Source organism: Vombatus ursinus, unplaced genomic scaffold (genome assembly GCF_900497805.2).
Source record: "Vombatus ursinus unplaced genomic scaffold, bare-nosed wombat genome assembly UNPS02001287.1, whole genome shotgun sequence".
Classification (NCBI taxonomy): domain Eukaryota; kingdom Metazoa; phylum Chordata; class Mammalia; order Diprotodontia; family Vombatidae; genus Vombatus; species Vombatus ursinus.
In genome coordinates, this window is record NW_020941065.1 from 5848965 (window position 1) to 5859550 (window position 10586).

At 47.6% G+C, this 10586-nt stretch overlaps 1 protein-coding gene across 3 annotated transcripts in view; it reads right to left on the reverse strand.

The window, feature by feature from the left end:
* Positions 1-3055, reverse strand: part of NOS1 (nitric oxide synthase 1) — a 136939-nt gene extending 133884 nt beyond the window's left edge. For 2 of the 3 annotated variants that reach the window (XM_027864881.1, XM_027864899.1), the window contains exons 1-2: positions 2828-3055; positions 2427-2594 (exon numbers count right to left, since the gene is read on the reverse strand). The gene's annotated coding sequence lies outside the window, so the exon portion shown is untranslated. Of the gene's footprint in view, positions 1-2426; positions 2623-2827 lie in introns of all 3 variants that reach the window. The other variant, XM_027864891.1, reaches the window with a different exon arrangement.
* Positions 3056-10586: the final 7531 nt, after the last annotated feature.

A 10586-nucleotide genomic window follows, 5' to 3' on the forward strand; every position in this document is an offset into this window, starting at 1 on the left:
AAGTCTTAGAGAGCTGCCCCAGGGTACTGAAAGATTAAGCGACTTGCCCAGCTTCACACAGCCAGAAGGAATCAGAAGCTGTATTTAAACCTTGCTCTTCTGACCTCAAGGCCTACTCTTATCCCACCATACCACACTGCCTCTCTAGGGCTATTTTAACCATAAGAATTACAGATTCTCACTTCTTGTGATAGCCCCCATCAAGAAAAGTGGAAAGAGCACAGGATTCAGTCAGAGTACAGGTTCAAATCCTAGCTCTCCTACCTTTGGGCAAGTCACTTTCACTCACTGGGCCTCAATTTCCTTATCTGTAAAAAGAGAAGGTTTCATTAAATGATCTCCAAGGTGCCTTATGGCTCCAAATCTATGATCCTAAGCAACTTGAACTAATAGGACAAAGATGGGGGTGTTTACTCAACAACTTTCAACAGTAGGGCACATAAAGTTTTTCTTGTGCCTCTGGAGTTTCTTTTTTTGGGGGGGGGGGCTAAGTCCTGGCTTTTTTTTTTTTAATTAAGGCTGATTTTTTCATCACAGACTGCTGCAACACTTGGGTTGCTCTTGTTTTGGAAGCCAACACTTTGAGACAGACAGCCTAGAACTGGAGATAAGTGTGCCGCAGGTGAAGAAGGAGGCCATACATACCCAAGTCTCTTTCTGTAGCCAGTACTATTTAACTAATTGCATCTGTACTTTCTTCCACTTAGCCTTCTGTGGACCCTTCAATTCTACCACCCTGCCTGTTGGGTTTTGGGGTTTTTCCTGACTTTTTCTTAGCTTTTGACCCTCAGTGGCAGTACCAACTCCTCTTTTACACTTCTCCCTGACCCTCAGCTCTCCTTCACAGACACAACCCAGGAGGGATAGAGATGAGTTTTGAATGACTGCTTCACTCCTAACCTATTCTGCTCCCCTTGGGAATACCTAAACTTGCACCCGAGCCATGGCCCCTGGCCACCTTTTCCTAAGCTGAGGGAGAGAAGTCAAGCAACTGCAGGAACCCCAAATTGAGAGGCTTGGGCTACAGCCATTCCTGAACTGTAAACATAGCCACTCACCCTTGTAGGTGACAGTAGTCGAACTGACAGTCAACTGCGGTAAGAATAGAGGTCGCAGCCAGCTTCCCTTCCTTAACTCCCTGTATGTCTCCCTCCCCCAACCTTGAGGTTACTAGATTTGGGGAATCAGATGCCACAACAGCGGTACCTCTTCCTGCTCCAAGAAGCCTAATCCTTCAAGATACGCACTGAAGGGGGAATGCCCCACCTCCCTAATCTCTGTTTCCCTGACTTTGTACCATTCGAGGGCAGCCCAACTCTGCTCCTGTTTTTGTCCTCTGAGGGTGGAGATGAAGAGGACCCCTGAACTACTGCCTCATTAGGGAGAAGACCCCAATATAAACCCCGGGGTCGCTGACATTTCCCTACAGGTCTAGTTCTGAGCGCGTGTGCCCCTTCCTCTCGCTCCCACCCCAGACCCATCCCCAAGGCTCACCTAGGGTCAGTCCGAAAGTTTAGCTCTCCCCAGGGGCTCCCTGCTCCGCCTCCCCTGTTCCCAGGAAGGGAATCCATCATGCCTGGGTCATTTCCCTTCCCCTAAACCCTGGCTTAGCCGGGCCGACTCCGCCCGGGCAACAGTGGCGGGGGTGCAGAGGTTTCTGCTAGAGGTTGAGGCAGCAGAGGGGGCCAGCGGCTTCCCAGATGTGAGCTAGGAACCTGAAACTCCCCGTCCGCCCGGGGAGAGGAGTGCAAACAACCTGCGAGTCTGGGAGCCCTGCTCTTATCCTGGGGAAACCTCTCCCTTCCTGAGGAAACCTCTCCCTTCCTGAGAAAGGGAACAACTTTTACCAGGTAAATCAATGCACGCGTATCTAGTCCCTTCATCTCATCTGTTACCACCCGTAGCCCCAATTCCCTGAGGAGGGAAATCCAAGGCGGCTGGTATGTGTGTGTGTGTGTGTGTGTGTGTGTGTGTGTGTGTGTATGTGTATGTGTATGTGTGTTGTGGCGGGGTGAGGGGGGAGGAGAGGAAGAGCATCACCAAAGAGCCCCTCTCTCACCCCTCCCCCAGCCAGCACTCAGATCTGAGCCTGGGCTATTGGGAGAGGGGATCCTCACAAAGTTGGCAGCAAAAAAGCTCTGGTGCCCTGCTCTCCTCAGTTCAAATCTTGCACTCTTCCCCCACTGGACCACCCTTCTAGTCCTTTCCCAGCCTGGGCATCATGCTAGGGAGTCCAGAGGAAGGGGTGGACTAGAAGGGGGGAGACACAAAGTTGGGTGTTATTCTCCCCCTTCTCTAATTTTCCGGTTCTTCTCCTCTCCTCTCCTCCCGGGTTTGCCAGGAGGCTTCAAGCCAGTTGCAACGAGGGGGTGGGAGGGATTGGGGGGAGGGTGTTAAGCTTGATAGTGTCCAAGCTGGCAACTCACCTGCTTCAGGAGATCGAGTGCCAGCCAAGCCTCCTGAGCTAGCTTGCGTGCCGGCCAGTCTGCTTGCTTTCAGTCCTTTCTCCTCCTCTTCCTCCTCTACTCTGTCTCAGGTTCACTTCAAGGATGCCAGACCTGGAACCTGGTGGCATCCACTCTCAGCCACGCACGCTGCAAGGTTGGAAGGAAACTGCCTTACCTATGGGTGAGAGCCACAGTTTCCCCCCCTTTCATCTGATTTGTGCTTTCCAAGATCACTCCCCACCCCCATCTCTCTTTCCCCCACCCCCACCCCACCCAATCCCATCCCCTCCCCTCATCTCACTCCTCCCTAGAAGCCGGAGTTTAGAATGCTGTGTTCTCCCCAGTCTCCCACAAGGAGCAAGGGTGGTCCCTTCTCTCACCGGCTTCTGCTTTCCTCTTCCCTCCTGTGCTGGCTCTCTCCACCGTCAGAGCACTAAGTGTCTTCTAGCCATGAGATGAAAATGCAGTTTAAATATGTAGGGACAGGGACCCAGTGATGAGCTCAGCTAGGGTCGTGAGGGGGAATTTACTTTTTAATATCATCACTGAAACGAATTAACGTTGACGTCCAACCAGCCAATTTTATGGGTGTGTGGGGGGAGACGAAGCCACCCTCATTAAGAGAAGCTCTCTGGACTCAAAGGCATACATCTTTTATATAACCTAATTTCCATTTTTCCCCCTATCAGGAAACACACACACACACACACACACATACCTACCCTCAATTCTTTTCCAGTTAGGGAACTCTTAAGAAATGATAGCTCATTTTTAAAGAATTTTTTTCTCCACCCTTCACTCCTCTCCTCCAAAGTGCTCCTTCTGGCCAGCCTCCCTGCCCCAGCTATACCCCCACCTCACTGTCCGGGACTTGTTGACATTCCTTTTCTGTTGCTTAACAATATATTAAAAAATAGATGAAGCCCTCAAACTCAAATTACATTTCTGATCAAGGAAGGGCAGAAATCAAGGAGTGGGGGAGGGAGTCCTCTGGAAATTTGAATTGTTGGTGACCACCATCCCCACTTCTCCCTAAATGTACAAAGCTGGTACATTCCTTGATGGAATATTAAGAACCAGTGCCCCACTATCCAGGCTGGAATCACTTAAGGACAACTTGGGAGGCTGTGGGGATTTTGGTTGGATTCTTGCTATGCCCTAAATCCACAGCCACACAATCTTGCAGTTCCACAATCAACACTTTCAACATGCCAGTGTTATTAGTCCTTTTTGGAACATATTTGCCTCTTTCAGCCCATAGGGATGGCTTTCATCTCAACCCCCTTCTCCCCAAGGAGAGAGGTGAGGAAGGATGCTAACACAGTGGTCTGACCTGGACCCTTCCTCCTTGGCATCATCCAGGGAGGAAGGAGAGAGGATGGAGAGAAGAGAAGGAGGGAAATAGCTAAGAATCAGGCTTCCTTCATTTTCACAAGTGCCCTGACATATGGGTGACTGAATAAACCCTGTTTGAAAGCTGTCTTTTTTTTCTCTTGGCAGATTGTAATGAGTCTGTGTATCACTTTCTTCATACACTCTTGGAGAAGCAGGGTTATAGTTTTTGGGGTGTGTGTGTGTGTGTGTGTGTGTGTATGTGTGTATGTGTGTGAAGATAATGCATTAACTGGAGGGTTTTTTTTTCTTCTCCAACCCAATCATATATACAAAGCACCTGAGTTTTCTGGTTCGACTCTAACTTGGTCTTTCCCCCTTTCCAGCCTTGTGCCTCCTGTTGAAAAGCAAGCCCACTCAAATGCTCACACAAGCACACACACACACACACACACACACACACACTCACACACACAACCACAACAAAAAAAAAACCTTCCAGAGATTCCAAACAAAACCCACAACTCAACACAACACTTTGTCATTAATATACTCTTTTCAAATCATTTTGCATATCAGCCCAGGAGAAATGAGAAGTGACTCAGGGGACAGGCACTGGAATGTTTGAGATCTACTTTCTAATGAGTGGAAAGACTGAAAAATAAGCAGGTATGTGTGTGTGCTGTAAAAAATGCATTTCTGAGTCAGGGATGGCTGGAGCCAGGGCCTAAAGTCATCTCCCACCCCCCGCCCCCAGGTTGTGTGGGGAGCCCTAGGAAGAAAAAAGATGTGCCGGATCCTTAAGCTATTCTCTCTCCTGCCCCAATCCCCTTCGTCTCTGGCTCATCTTCACCTGGCTGCCTGAGCTGTTTGGAAGTTGAGAGCCAGGCTTCAGCTGTGTCACCATCGTCAGCCTTGGTAAATTACTCCCCCAATTACCATGGCAACTGGGAAAAATAAAAAGGAAACAGTACAAGGAAACAGCTCTTCCACAGGGTTGGCAGTTCACCTGATCAAAACAGATCCTGGGACCACTTGGGGGTCTGGGCCCAAGCCAATAGGGAGCCCTCCTCCTGGCATACCCGCTGTTCTGATGGGGCCGATGAAGGCTGGGGGCAGGGTAGCCACAAACTTCTCTGGGTATGGGGTAAGTGTGCCATTGACTCTGGAGCTTTGGGGATGTTCCCACACACGATGGATCAGGGGAAAAAGGAAATGAAGAAAGACTACTTTAAGCCCAGCAATTTCCCCTTCGTGGGTTTAAAACAAACAAGGTAGCAGAGCCATTACTGAGCATGCAGTCAATGCCCCAGGAATATGGAAATCTCCAAATGTGTCAGAGCTTAGGAAGAAAGAGTACTGGATTTAGAGTCTGAGGGCCTGGATTCAATTCTGATTATGCCTCTTAGTAACGGGTGATCTTGGGCAATGGCTTAACCTCTCTGGGTCTCAGTTTCCTCTTCTGTAAAATGAAGGTTATGGACTGGATGACCTCGAAGGTCTTTTCTAGCTGTAACTATATTATCTTCTGATTTTATAATAAGGGGCAAGTATATGTGAAGGTTGGATGAATGGTCTATAGCCCACTCTATCTATATTAGACTGCAGTTGTCTTTCGAGGGCAGAGAGTTTATCTCTGACACATAGAAAGGGTGTTTATGTGAATATACTCCAGCATACCTAGCCATATGCAGAATATGGCCATCACCCTAGGCCCTTCATTTTTCTCTTTGGCAAGGAGGATGTTATACTGCTGGACATTGATCTAAGGAGGTATCCCTAGTTAATACTGCTGTACCCAAAGAGGCATCCCTAACTTGCGCTAAAAAAATGAGGCTAAATGGTACCAGCATCTCACCTACCACTCTGGCCATCAGAAGAAGGTAGGAAGCTAGATGGTGTCATATATCGAGGACTAAACATGGAAGCAGGAAGTCCCAGGTCAAATCTTGCATCAGCTACTTATAACTTTGTGATTCTGGGAAAGTCATGTAGCCTCAGTCTCTTCATGTGGAAAAATGGGGATAATAATAGCTCTGAACTCCCTTAATTGTTGTAAGGATCAAATGAGACATTTGCAAAGCACTTTGCCAACCTTAAAGCGCTACATAAATTCTAGTTATTGTTCTTGTTAGGTAGGATCAACTTTTCTCTGCTTCCCTCCAACTCCATTCTATACCTCTGTGACCTCTTCTCATTCAATGTTTCCCTTAACCAGGATGGATAAACACATTGAGGATGGGAGTGTCTGCAGATTATGGTTTGCTCTGGGGCCTGCCCCCTTTAGGAGTGACTCTACTTGTGTATGGTAAAGACAATGGGGAAGGGAAATGTGTGAGAAGTGAGGGGGCAGGGGAGAGATCATCCCTCCTCTCCTCTCCCCTGATGGTTCCTGACCCTCTTCCAACCATAAACTCTCCAGGACAGTTATCACGGCCCAGTGAAGGCTGAGGTCAAAGTCTCCCTGAGCTGCTGGCCAGTCACTGACACAGCTGCCCTCCAGTTTGCTATGGTTGCTGCCACTGAGGGGGGTAATACATTATCCAGGGCTAATGAAAACATAATTATCTCCTTTTGACTGCAGAGGGGCTAATTTAATAGGCTACGATAGAAAGGCATCTGCTGGCTTTGGCTGCACTTGAAAGGCCCTGAGAAACAGCCTGGTAGGTTTGGCAGCCTCCAGGACTGACTGTGTACCTTTCCCAGGAGCCAGAGGCTAGGGGAGGTAGGAAAGGGGGTCAAACATTGGAGTAGAAGCAATGCAGATTACAAACTTGCTCCAAAGAAGCAAACCCAGCTCTTGATGGCTTTTTCTCACCCGGAAAAATCTAAGAAATTTCAAAAGCCTAATTTCTTCCCCCTCGAGATCTCAGCCTGGGTTAAGAAGATACAGGGCACTCAGCTGTGGATGTGTCTTCCAGGCTGGATGGGAAGGGATGAAGAAAAAATGGGGTGGGGTGGGTTGTACCTTCCTGAGAAATCTTGGCAAATGTTTATCTGGAAGAATTTGGTCTAAGGTATGACTACCCTGGACCCCGTTTATCGAGCCTAGGTGATGGGAATGCCAGAGGACTTACCAGGCTGAGCAAGTACACAATGTTCTCTTCACTATGTCATGCTCTGGGTTAATGCTTTTTGTCATGACCCCTTGAAGGTGGGGGTCACTGAAGCAAAGCTAGAGACATTCTTACAGTGTCATCTTTCTGGCTGCTGCTACCCCCCGCCTTTTTCTTCCTTAAGCACCAATCAGCCCTCTCCTTTTCAGGTTGAAGGCAAGACCTGGGAGCTGGATGGTTTGGTAGGACAGGAATGGGGCTGCTATGTGGTCTTTGGCACAGAGATACCTAAAATTATGACCCTATCTTCTAGTACCGATTTGTCATGCGTGGGATTATAATTTTAGATTGTAGTTGGGAGAGACTTTAAGACTCATGTTGGCTAATCCCCTCATTTTACAGATGAGAAAACTGAGGCCCAGAGAGGGAAAGTGATTTGCAGAAAGTCAAAAAAGTGGCAAAGCCATTTTGAACTGAGGTCCCCAAACCAGCGTTCTTTCTATTCCATCTGGAAAGTAAGCTAGAACAAAGTTTGGGGTAGGGTATGTGAGAAATAATGTTTCCAGGAGCCAGGTGCAATCACTCGCATCAAGCAACCAGGTAATTTAAGGCATGTTTAGGATAAGGGAGAGAAAGGACATGGTAGAAGGAATACTGGATTAATTAGGAGCCTTTGGTCTGAGGTCTAACTAGGTGTGTGGCCTTGGATATATCTCCTTCCTTCCATTATTCTGTTTTCTTACCTGTAAAATGAGGGTCAATAAGGCCAGCTTGGATAGTGTACGTTTTAAGTTTCTTCCCAGCTTTGATATCATTTGTCCTGAGGTCCCTCCCAGCTCTGACATTCTGTATCCTAAGTTCATGCCCTTTCATCTCTGACACTGTACATGCTCATTTCCCTCCCATCACTGATATTCTGTGTTCTAAGGCTCCTCTCTGCTCTGACATTCTATATGCTAAGGGTTCCAATTACACCCCACCCCCACTCCACTCCCAGCTCTAAGAGTCTATATTCTGAGATTCCTTTGAGCTTGGATATTCTGTCTATTCTATTCTTCACATGTAGGTTCTTAGGACTTCTTAGGACCAAGTTCCTTTTCATGGGATTTGACAGTTTTAACAGCAGAATGGCCAACCTGGAGGAAATTGTGCCTTTTGATCTCTTGGTAAGATCTCAGACTTCCTAGGAATAGCTCGGCATCCCTATCTGGAGAGGAACAGGGAGCTTCCTGCCCAGCCCAGCCCAGCCTCCCCAGGCAGCCAACTCAGCCGAAATCTAGAGTGACAGTTCTCAGCCTGACCTAGAGATGGCAGTGAGCCTTCACTGTTGTGCTTTCAACTATTTTCTAGAGACTCAAAAAGACCCCAAGGGTTTGAGGAGTGATGTGGGGGAGGCATGATGGCAGTTTACATAGCTCCTCAGAGCCCCTTGACCTTGGGGCACTTCGAGGTGAGCTGCATTGGGGTGGGGTCAGATATCAGGCAGCCTGGGGTAGGGATGGGGGTGGAACAAGGGAAGCCCAGCCCAGCATCCTTGCTTTCTTCTCAGTTTTCTCCACATCTCTCTCTTCTCCCACCTTCTGGCTAGAAAGGAAAAAGGGGGCACCTGGAGGGAGGCTCCAATTTTGCATCCTGGAGAGGGGGAGAAGGGACTATAGGATGTATTCAGGTGAGCCTTATTGATTTGGCACTATTCTTATAGCAACCCCAGAAGGTAGGCAGAACAGATATACTTTCCCCCATTTTATTGATAATGAAACTGCGGCTCAGAGAGGATGAAATTTTCCCAAGTTCATATAGCTATTAAGTGTTGGAGCTGAGATTTGAACTCAGATCTCCAGGGCTTTTTTTTTTTTTACTATGTCTGAGTAACAGAATCACATAATTTAAAGCTAGAAAGAACCTCATGAGGCTATCCTGTTCAACCTATACAAAAAGGCACGCTCCCCAACATACCAGCAATTGGTTATCCAAACTCTGAAGACCTCCAAGGAGGTAGAGTCCTTCACTACTCTTCCTCACCCTCCAAGCCTGCTGACTCCAGTTTGAACAGCTCTGTTAAGAGAGTCTTTCCTTTCATTCCAACCTGACCTGGCTTCTTTGTAACTTCCACACATTGTTCCTGATTCCGCCTTCTGGGGCCAAACACAGTAAGGTTCCTTTCCCACATGGCTGCCCTTCACTTCAAGAAAGCTCTCGGATCCTTCCAGAGACCACCCTTGTCCAAGATGGACAGCCCCAATTCCCTCAATCAGTTCTTATAGAGCAGTGGATGGAGGAGGTCTGTCTCTTCTGGGTGCCTTCCTCTACAATTCTCTAGTTGAGAAATAGAATCATAGATCTCAAGATAGAATGGAGCTCAGATGCCGTCTAGTTCAACTCCATCAATTTACAGATGAGGAAATTGAGAACCAGGCAGGTTGAGAGACTTGCCCCAGGTCACATAGGTAGCAAGCATCAGAGGTGGTATATGAACCCAGACCCTCTGACACTAGAGTCAGTACTTTTCTGACTGTGCCATGCTATCATCCTTTGACCCCAGGGCTCCTTATTCCCCTTCAGTTTCATCATATTGGGTTTCCTCCCACCATCCCCTTATCTTCAGCATAGAGTACTAGGCTTAGGGTCAGGAAGACACGGTTTCAAATTCCATCTCTTCCATTTACTAGCTGCGTGACCTTGGTCAAGTCATTTAGCTTTCTAAGTCTCAGTTTTCTCATCTATAAAATGACAGGGTTGGACTCAATGACTTCTGAGGTTCTTTCCAGCTTGAAATCTATGACCCTATGAATGTTTTGGACTCAGTCACAGCCAGAAGAGCTGGGCTCAAAACCTGCCTCACCCACTAGGTCTGTGCCCTTAGGCAAGTCATTTTAACTTTGTGTGTCTCAGTTTCTTCATCTCTAAAATGGGACTAAATAATAAGTAATGTACCTACCTCACAATGTTGTTGTAAAGCTCAAATGAGATGTATGTAAAGTGCTCTGCAAACCAAAAGGATAAGTGACATTATTTTCTCCAGCTGTAGTTTACCAGATCAGGGATTCCACACTACCCTATGAAAAATTTTGTATATTTGCTTTTTAAACAGGAAATCTGGTGAGTGGGGAGTAGTACTTAACCCAAAGGCATAAATGGTGAAACTCATTAATGGTAGAATTTCAGGGATCTGGGGGGGAGATGTTTCTTGTCAGGGACTCATCCTATAAAGCAATGTTTTAGTTGTCCCTGTGAGCCAGCAGAGAATCAGGCCACATCTACCTATCCCCAACCTGAACTGAGAGCTAGAGTTAACTGGCCTCCCTACTTCCCATTCTGTGAAAACCAACTTTCAGAAGGATTATTGAAGACACAAATGGAGTCCCCCCTCCCCCTCCATATCTGTGTTTCCTCTCTCTAGAGGCTGAAGCTCCATTTTCTTGGCTCAGGGGAGAGAATTTCTCACTGTCTTATTTTCAAAGCTGAGGAGAAATCCCTGAGGTTGCAGCATGGCAAAACATCCAGGGTTAAGGAGAGAGGAGAGAGAGGGGAGAAAGAGACAGGCAGAGAGAGAGAGAGAGAGAGAGAGAGAGACGTGGGGAGAGAGAGAGAGAGAGACGTGGGGAGAGAGACAGAGAGGAGAGAGAGACAGAGAGGAGAGAAAGACAGAGAGAGAGAGAGAGAGAGAGAGCGAGAGAGAGAGAGAGCAAGAGAGAGAAAGAGAGAGCGAGAGAGCATTGCAGATGGAAAAGTAGGCTAGGTAGGCCAGGAA